The following is a 6,489-nucleotide window of genomic DNA, read 5'->3' as shown; positions in this document are numbered from 1 at the left end:
CTGCTATTGAATGAAGTAAATATAATATTGGCTGGTGATTTAAATTCCAAATGTTTTGGGAGTTTGAGCGCAAACACTAGTCGTAGTGCCCTCTTTGGAAAAAAAAATGGAGAGCCCTCTTTGAGGAATGGAATTTGGTCAGTGCTACTGTGAATGTGGTAGGAGACCTGAAACCACATGTAACATAGACAAGCAGCCTCAAATCATCCATCATTGACTGTTTAATTTTATCACAGCCATTGTTTGACGTATGAACATTATTTACATTTAAGGAGACATCAACTAGTGATCATACTATCTTCACAGCTATATTGAAGCAGCATTGAAGAGCCATTAAGTCCAAGAATTATATGAATTTAAATATCAACCAGGGTTGCAATAGCCTAAGGAAATTTAAGAAGGGAGGGGGCTTTCCTGAGAGAGCTGGCCGACTACTTGATTAATGCCACATAGGAATCTCTGAAGTTGGCTTGAACCAGCAAATTATTTAAGGATTTTCTGTAGGATAGAGAGGAGCTTAGGTATCAGAGTATTAACAAAATTAGCCACACACGTATTTGATATGAGGTTTGGTTAAGGAAGAAGCAGTATCATAAGCAGCTTCAATTACTAAGGTTAGGCCATGTCAGTAAAGAATTCTATAGCTCAAAGAAAAAGGAATTATTGAGGAATTATTTAAAAAATGGTATCGTAATTATAGGTATTGGATGGTACAATCAGATGGGGAGGCAATGCTCCACACTCACAAGAACACACTTAGCTTCTGGTGTTTGGTTAATGGTACTTCAAGAACCCAAGTGGAGATGAAATCTAACATAGTCAGTGAAGTGAGCTGGCGGGCACACATATTAAATTATGAATGGAAATGTTGATAACTATGTTGAGCCGTGTGAGTTTATATCATGGGAGATAGACTTTGAAGTTGCAGACATTGATCAACTAATCTTGAAAGCCTCCTTCTGAAACGAAGCCTGCCAAAAAAGGTTTAACAAATGTTATTTTGAAGTTGAATAAAGAAATGTGGGTGATTGTGTTGCATATGCTCTTTAAAAATCTTTTAATTTGTAAAGCCATGTGTGAGACCTGGAAACAATCCATTGTAGTACCTATATTTAATAGGGGGGATTACTCGGCCACCACAAACTATAGACCAATTGCGCTATTAGATGCAGATAGCAAGATTTTTGCTGCATTGATTTTAGAGAAATTGGAGGCCTGGACTTTGGAAAATAGAATACTCCAATTGGTTTTACGAAAGGCATGGCCCCTTATTTGAATGGTTAAGCTCTCTCTGTGGTAAGAGATAAAGGACCTCATTCTAGGTCGACCGATCCGGTAAAAAAGTACCAGTATTTATGGATACTGGCACTTTACGGGACCGGCTGACTACGGGAATGCCAGTGGGGCACCTGGATTACCTCCAGCTAAAAGCTAGAGGTAAGGCAGGTACACTATCCGCATGAAAAGACATAATTACTTGCACCAGAAATGCCGGTACCGGTAATCACGGCAAATCCCCTCATGGAGGGCTAAGAAGGTGGGTGGTGCTTAGGCCAGGTGACCTAGATCCACTTGCACCTGCTCCCTGTGTGCAAAGGAAAAGAGTTTGGAGCGCTCCTTAAGTAGGGAAAAAGAGCGGCAAGCAGGAAGGCAACCAGGTGGGCGGGGCTTGCTAAGTGGTGAAAAAGAACGTCAGGCAGGAAGGCACCAGGTGGGTGGGGCTTGATAAGTGGTGAAAAAGAGTGGCAGGCAGGAAGGCACCAGGAGAGCGGGGCTTAGGCCAGGTGACCCAGAGCCACTTGCACTTGCTCCCCATCTGCAAAGGAAAAGAGCCTGGAGGGCTCATTAAGTAGGGGAAAAGAGCGGCAAGCAGGAAACGAACAGGTAGACGGGGCAAGCTAAGAGGTGAAAAAGAGCAGCAAGCAGGAAGGCACCAGGTGGGTGGTGCTTGCTAAGTGGTGAAAAACAGCAACAAGCAGGAAGGCACCCGGTGGGCAGGGCTTGCTAAGTGGTGAAAAAGAAGAGCAAGCAGGAAGGCACCAGGTGGGCGGGGTTTGCTAAGTGCTGAAAAAGAGCGGCAGGGAGCAAGGCACCAGGTGGACAGGGCTTAGGCCAGGTGACCTAGATCCACTTGCACCTGCTCCCCATCTGCAAAGGAAAAGAGGCTGGAGGGCTCCTTAAGTAGGAATAAAGAGCTGAAAGCAGGAAGGCACCAGGTGGGCGGGGATTGCTAAATGGTGAAAAAGAGCAGCAAGCAGGAAGGCACCAGGTGTGCGGAGCTTGCTAAGTGGTGAAAAAGAGCGGCAGGTAGGAAGCCACCAGGTGGGTGGAGCTTAGACCAAGTGACCTAGATCCACTTGCACCTGCTCCCCATCTGCAAAGGAAAAGAGGGTGGAGGGCTCCTTAAGTAGGGAAAAAGAGCGGCAAGCAGGAAGGCACCAGGTGGGCGGGGCTTGCTAAGTGGTGAAAAAGAGCGGCAAGCAGGAAGTCACCAGGTGGGCGGGGCTTGCTAAGTGGTGAAAAAGAGCAGCAGGCGGGAAGGCACCAGGTGGGCGGGGCTTAGGCCAGGTACCTAGATCCACTTACACCTGCTCCTCATCTGCAAAGGAAAAGAGGCTGGAGGGCTCCGTAAGTAGGGAAAAAGAGCGGCAAGCAGGAAGGCACCAGGTGTGCAGTGCTTAGGCCAGGTGACCTAGATCCATTTGCACCTGCTCCCCATCTGGTGTGACACTCAGGGTACACGTGCCACCGGATCCTGATACACTGCATCTGCCCATGCTGCTTTGCTGATCGTTGAAGAACCTTGTGCCACGGGCAGGAAACACCATTAACCAGGCAGCGTTGCAGAGATTTCTTCAATAAGAAGCTCGGCGATGTGGCATTAAGACCAGGTGTGTAGCACTGCTCGCTTGGGGCAGTGGAGACTTTGCCTTCACTTCAAAGCTCAGGGAAGCCAGACAGCTCTCTGAGTCTTTGATAAGTACTTCACCAGAAACCTGAAATTTCCTACTGTTGTAAGCACGGACCAGCAGCGTGTGTCTAAAACACAAAAAAATATTGGTAGCACTTGAAATTTGCTTGTGTTAATATTTGGTTTTGGTATTTGAAACCAGGTATCGAATTATCACAGGAAGGCACTGTGAGGCAACCGTGTGCTCCAGGTTACAACAAAGGGACAGACTGTACAGGTCAATAAATATACTGTGGGGCAAATATAGTGTATGGAGGGCAACAGAGATTGCTCAATCGTGAATTCAGGATTTGAGAGCAAGCTGGGTCTACACATTGTCTCTCTCGCACGCAGCAAAGAGCACACAGCTGGTTAGGATTATATGTGTTGGCAACAATTTGTGTCTCATGTGTTCCATTGTGGCAACGTGTACACATGCCGTTCTTATGTGTTCCATCATGTTTTCATTTCATTGTTCACAGTGATGCTTTTCTTAATTTCCGAGTTGGAATAGGAATAAGAGGCCAGCCAATTAAGAGCATATGGTACGAAGGTAGGATATGGGTATAGTGTATGCAAGTATGGAATTATTCAGATGCTAAGTAAGAGAGTGTCTAAATCTCATCCAGCAGAGGAATTTTGGTTTTATGCAAAACTGCAAGATTTTTGCTAAACTCCCCCTACCTATCCATTACACTGCTCCTCATCCTCTATCCGGTTTTCCTATTTTCCCCTACCTGTCCACAACCTCTCCCTAACCTTCAACCTCCCATTTGCTGTCTGCAATTACAGAATCAGGAACCTGTGCCAACCAAGGTGGGAGGGTTCCGTGTTTGGGGAGGGGGTCTGGAGCCCCCCGCGGCTCTCACACCCTGGGCTATATGCTCATCTCAATGCAGTTAGCATGAACCAAGAGAATTTCAAAGTAATTCAGGAGTGACTTTTCAAACATTCTTTAGGTGCAAAATTACAAGGGTATGTATGACCAGACTACTTATGAACATATTCCCCATAATTTAAAAGTTGCACAGGTTTCTGAAGGACACGGGTTTGCACTGTTTGGCATTGATATTCCTGTGGATAATGTTTACCTATTTGTTTTTAAATTTTAAAAAGAAAAAATAACAATTAATGCATATGTGAAAAACTAGATAATAGGCACTATGAAAGAAAAGAATTTGGTTATAGTGGTGAAGTTATATAATACTTTAATCATAACACCTTAAACATGTTGGTTTGGTAGTGCTGTTAAGATCTCCTGTTGTTTGGGGACATTCATGTATTGTCCCCTCTTTCTTAAATATAATAGGAACACTGTAGAAATAAAATATACAGCACTCTTTTGATAATGTTTTTAATGCATTTGGCCTTTCCCTGTCAACAGGATGGAAATCAGGTAATATAAATAGGGTATGATATGGTAACTCTGTAGGCAGCACATCTCACTCTCCTATGATTATTATTTTTTTGTGCCTAACTTGGGGCAGACACTATGGGCCTCATTTACCTCCATACCGGGTACCTGGTCCGGGTTCCTTAAATGGCGAAATACTGGGCCATTCCGACCTTGGAGGGCCCAGTAATTCCCCATTCAGGGTATCCGGGCCCGGTACATCCCCATTCCCATTTGAGTCCCCATAGGTCTCAATGGGAATGGGGAGGATGCTAACAACGGGCCCGTTAATGATGGGCCTGTTGTTAGCATCCTGGTCTGCTCGCGGGACCCGCTAAGGACGCCTGGTTTCAGGCGTCCTTAGCGGGTCCCGCGAGCACACCTCATAATGAGGCGGTAGGGGGTTAACGGCACTGGCAGTTCTACTGGCGCCGTTAACCCCCTACCACCTGGGTCGTAATGAGGCCCTATGTCCTAAGTAGGTAGTAACATCCTGCTGTATTGCATGTGCATGGCTTTGAAGGCACTTTGGCATGGTATGTTATGGCATGGTATGTTTTGTAAATGACAGAAACCTGTGACATATTGCATGATATCATGTTACATTGATAATATTGATTAATGGAGGATCTCACATCTTTAAAATGTGTGAAAACCCACGGGAGGCACTCCAGGGCGTAGTATAAAATACATGTTTTATTGATTTTTAAAAGACGAAGATTACAATACTTCCTACACAGAGCTTTGTCAAGAGTGTTAAACAACTAGGTTAAAACAAGGTTTTCAGGGCTTTCCCACGTGCATCTACGAACACATTCCTGTCATTCCTTTTACAAAACTCTCTCCATGATGTGCTCTTATGAACTGTTCATAGTGAGTCACTACTAAAATGTTCTCCTGTACACATATGATCAGCTTTCCATACACCACTATGAATAAATGCCAGGAGAAAGTCCTAAAATTATAGTATTGTGAGAGGTCCCTGAATCTTTGCATTTGTCTTGACTGGTTAACACAAATGTACTCCTAATGAGTCCTCATCTAAGGCCACATCAGAGATGGAAATCTGGAATTTGTCAATGAGAGACACAAAGCTTCTGAGGGTTTGCATGCCCAAAAGCACACAATTCACCATGCAAATCTCCTCACATGTATATGCTGGCCGGGATCCCTGCTTAGTGAAGCCATTTGTGATAATAGTGTGGGGCAGACCTCTGTTCATTGAGTTGTCCCTACCATGAACCCCTGACCATAGTCCAGTACAAAGAAAAGTCACATAAAGTTGTGTCCTCTTAGAGTGAGTGGTGTTTGCATGTCCTTATATATGGTCATTCATTTGCCTGCCGCAGAGAGCGGGGGGTTGCAGTGCCAGAGCAAAATATGGTTGAATGCTTAAAAAGTGCATTGATTCATCACTGAATCCACACCACGAGTGGGAGCCTGGGAAAATTATAGAGAAAGTTTAGATCTGCTGACCTACAAAGCATTAGTTGGCTATCACATTTTTAAAAAGGATGCGCCTGGTGTACGGATTTGAGTAATTGTATTCTGATTGTTAGTGACCTTTGCCAAAAAAACACATTTGTAACTGTCTGGGGGCAGCTCTCTATCCTAACCTCCCCTTGCCTTGCCTAAGGTCATCTTTTGCTGGCCCTCTCTGCCTTTCCCAAGCATCCTTAAAGCATCTTCTTCTAAACGCATTAAACGTCCCAACAAAGTCTGTCCTCCTAGGAATGGTGAAAATGGTTTCTCCTACTCAAGTGAAATGTAATCTGATATTGGACTTGCTCTGTCTTCTCTCTCTCTCTCGCACACACTCTTCAAAGCGCACCCCTTTTTTCAGTCCCAAAGTTCTATTTAAAAATGTTCATATTCTTGAAAGTCTCTTTATAAAGTAAACATGTTTTCGGGGAAGCTCCATGTCACTTACAGTCTATGAAATTCTCTCATTAAAGGTCTTCTGGTTTGTCTCCCCTTGTTGGTGGGATACATTACCAACAATCGTCGTGAAGGTCTTGTATACATTGACTTATTGCTATCACCTTCTGGTTGGTCTCCTCTTGTTGGTGGGATACATCATCTCCAATCTTCCTGTAAGTCTTGTATACATTGATGCATTGCCATCACATGTTGCAGATAGAGGTGG

This window comes from Ambystoma mexicanum, chromosome 7q (assembly GCF_040938575.1).
Source record: "Ambystoma mexicanum isolate Mex_15411 chromosome 7q, UKY_AmexF1_1, whole genome shotgun sequence".
In the NCBI taxonomy this organism is placed as follows: domain Eukaryota; kingdom Metazoa; phylum Chordata; class Amphibia; order Caudata; family Ambystomatidae; genus Ambystoma; species Ambystoma mexicanum.
The sequence above is the reverse complement of the archived record's forward strand: the minus strand, read 5'-3'. Positions refer to the sequence as shown.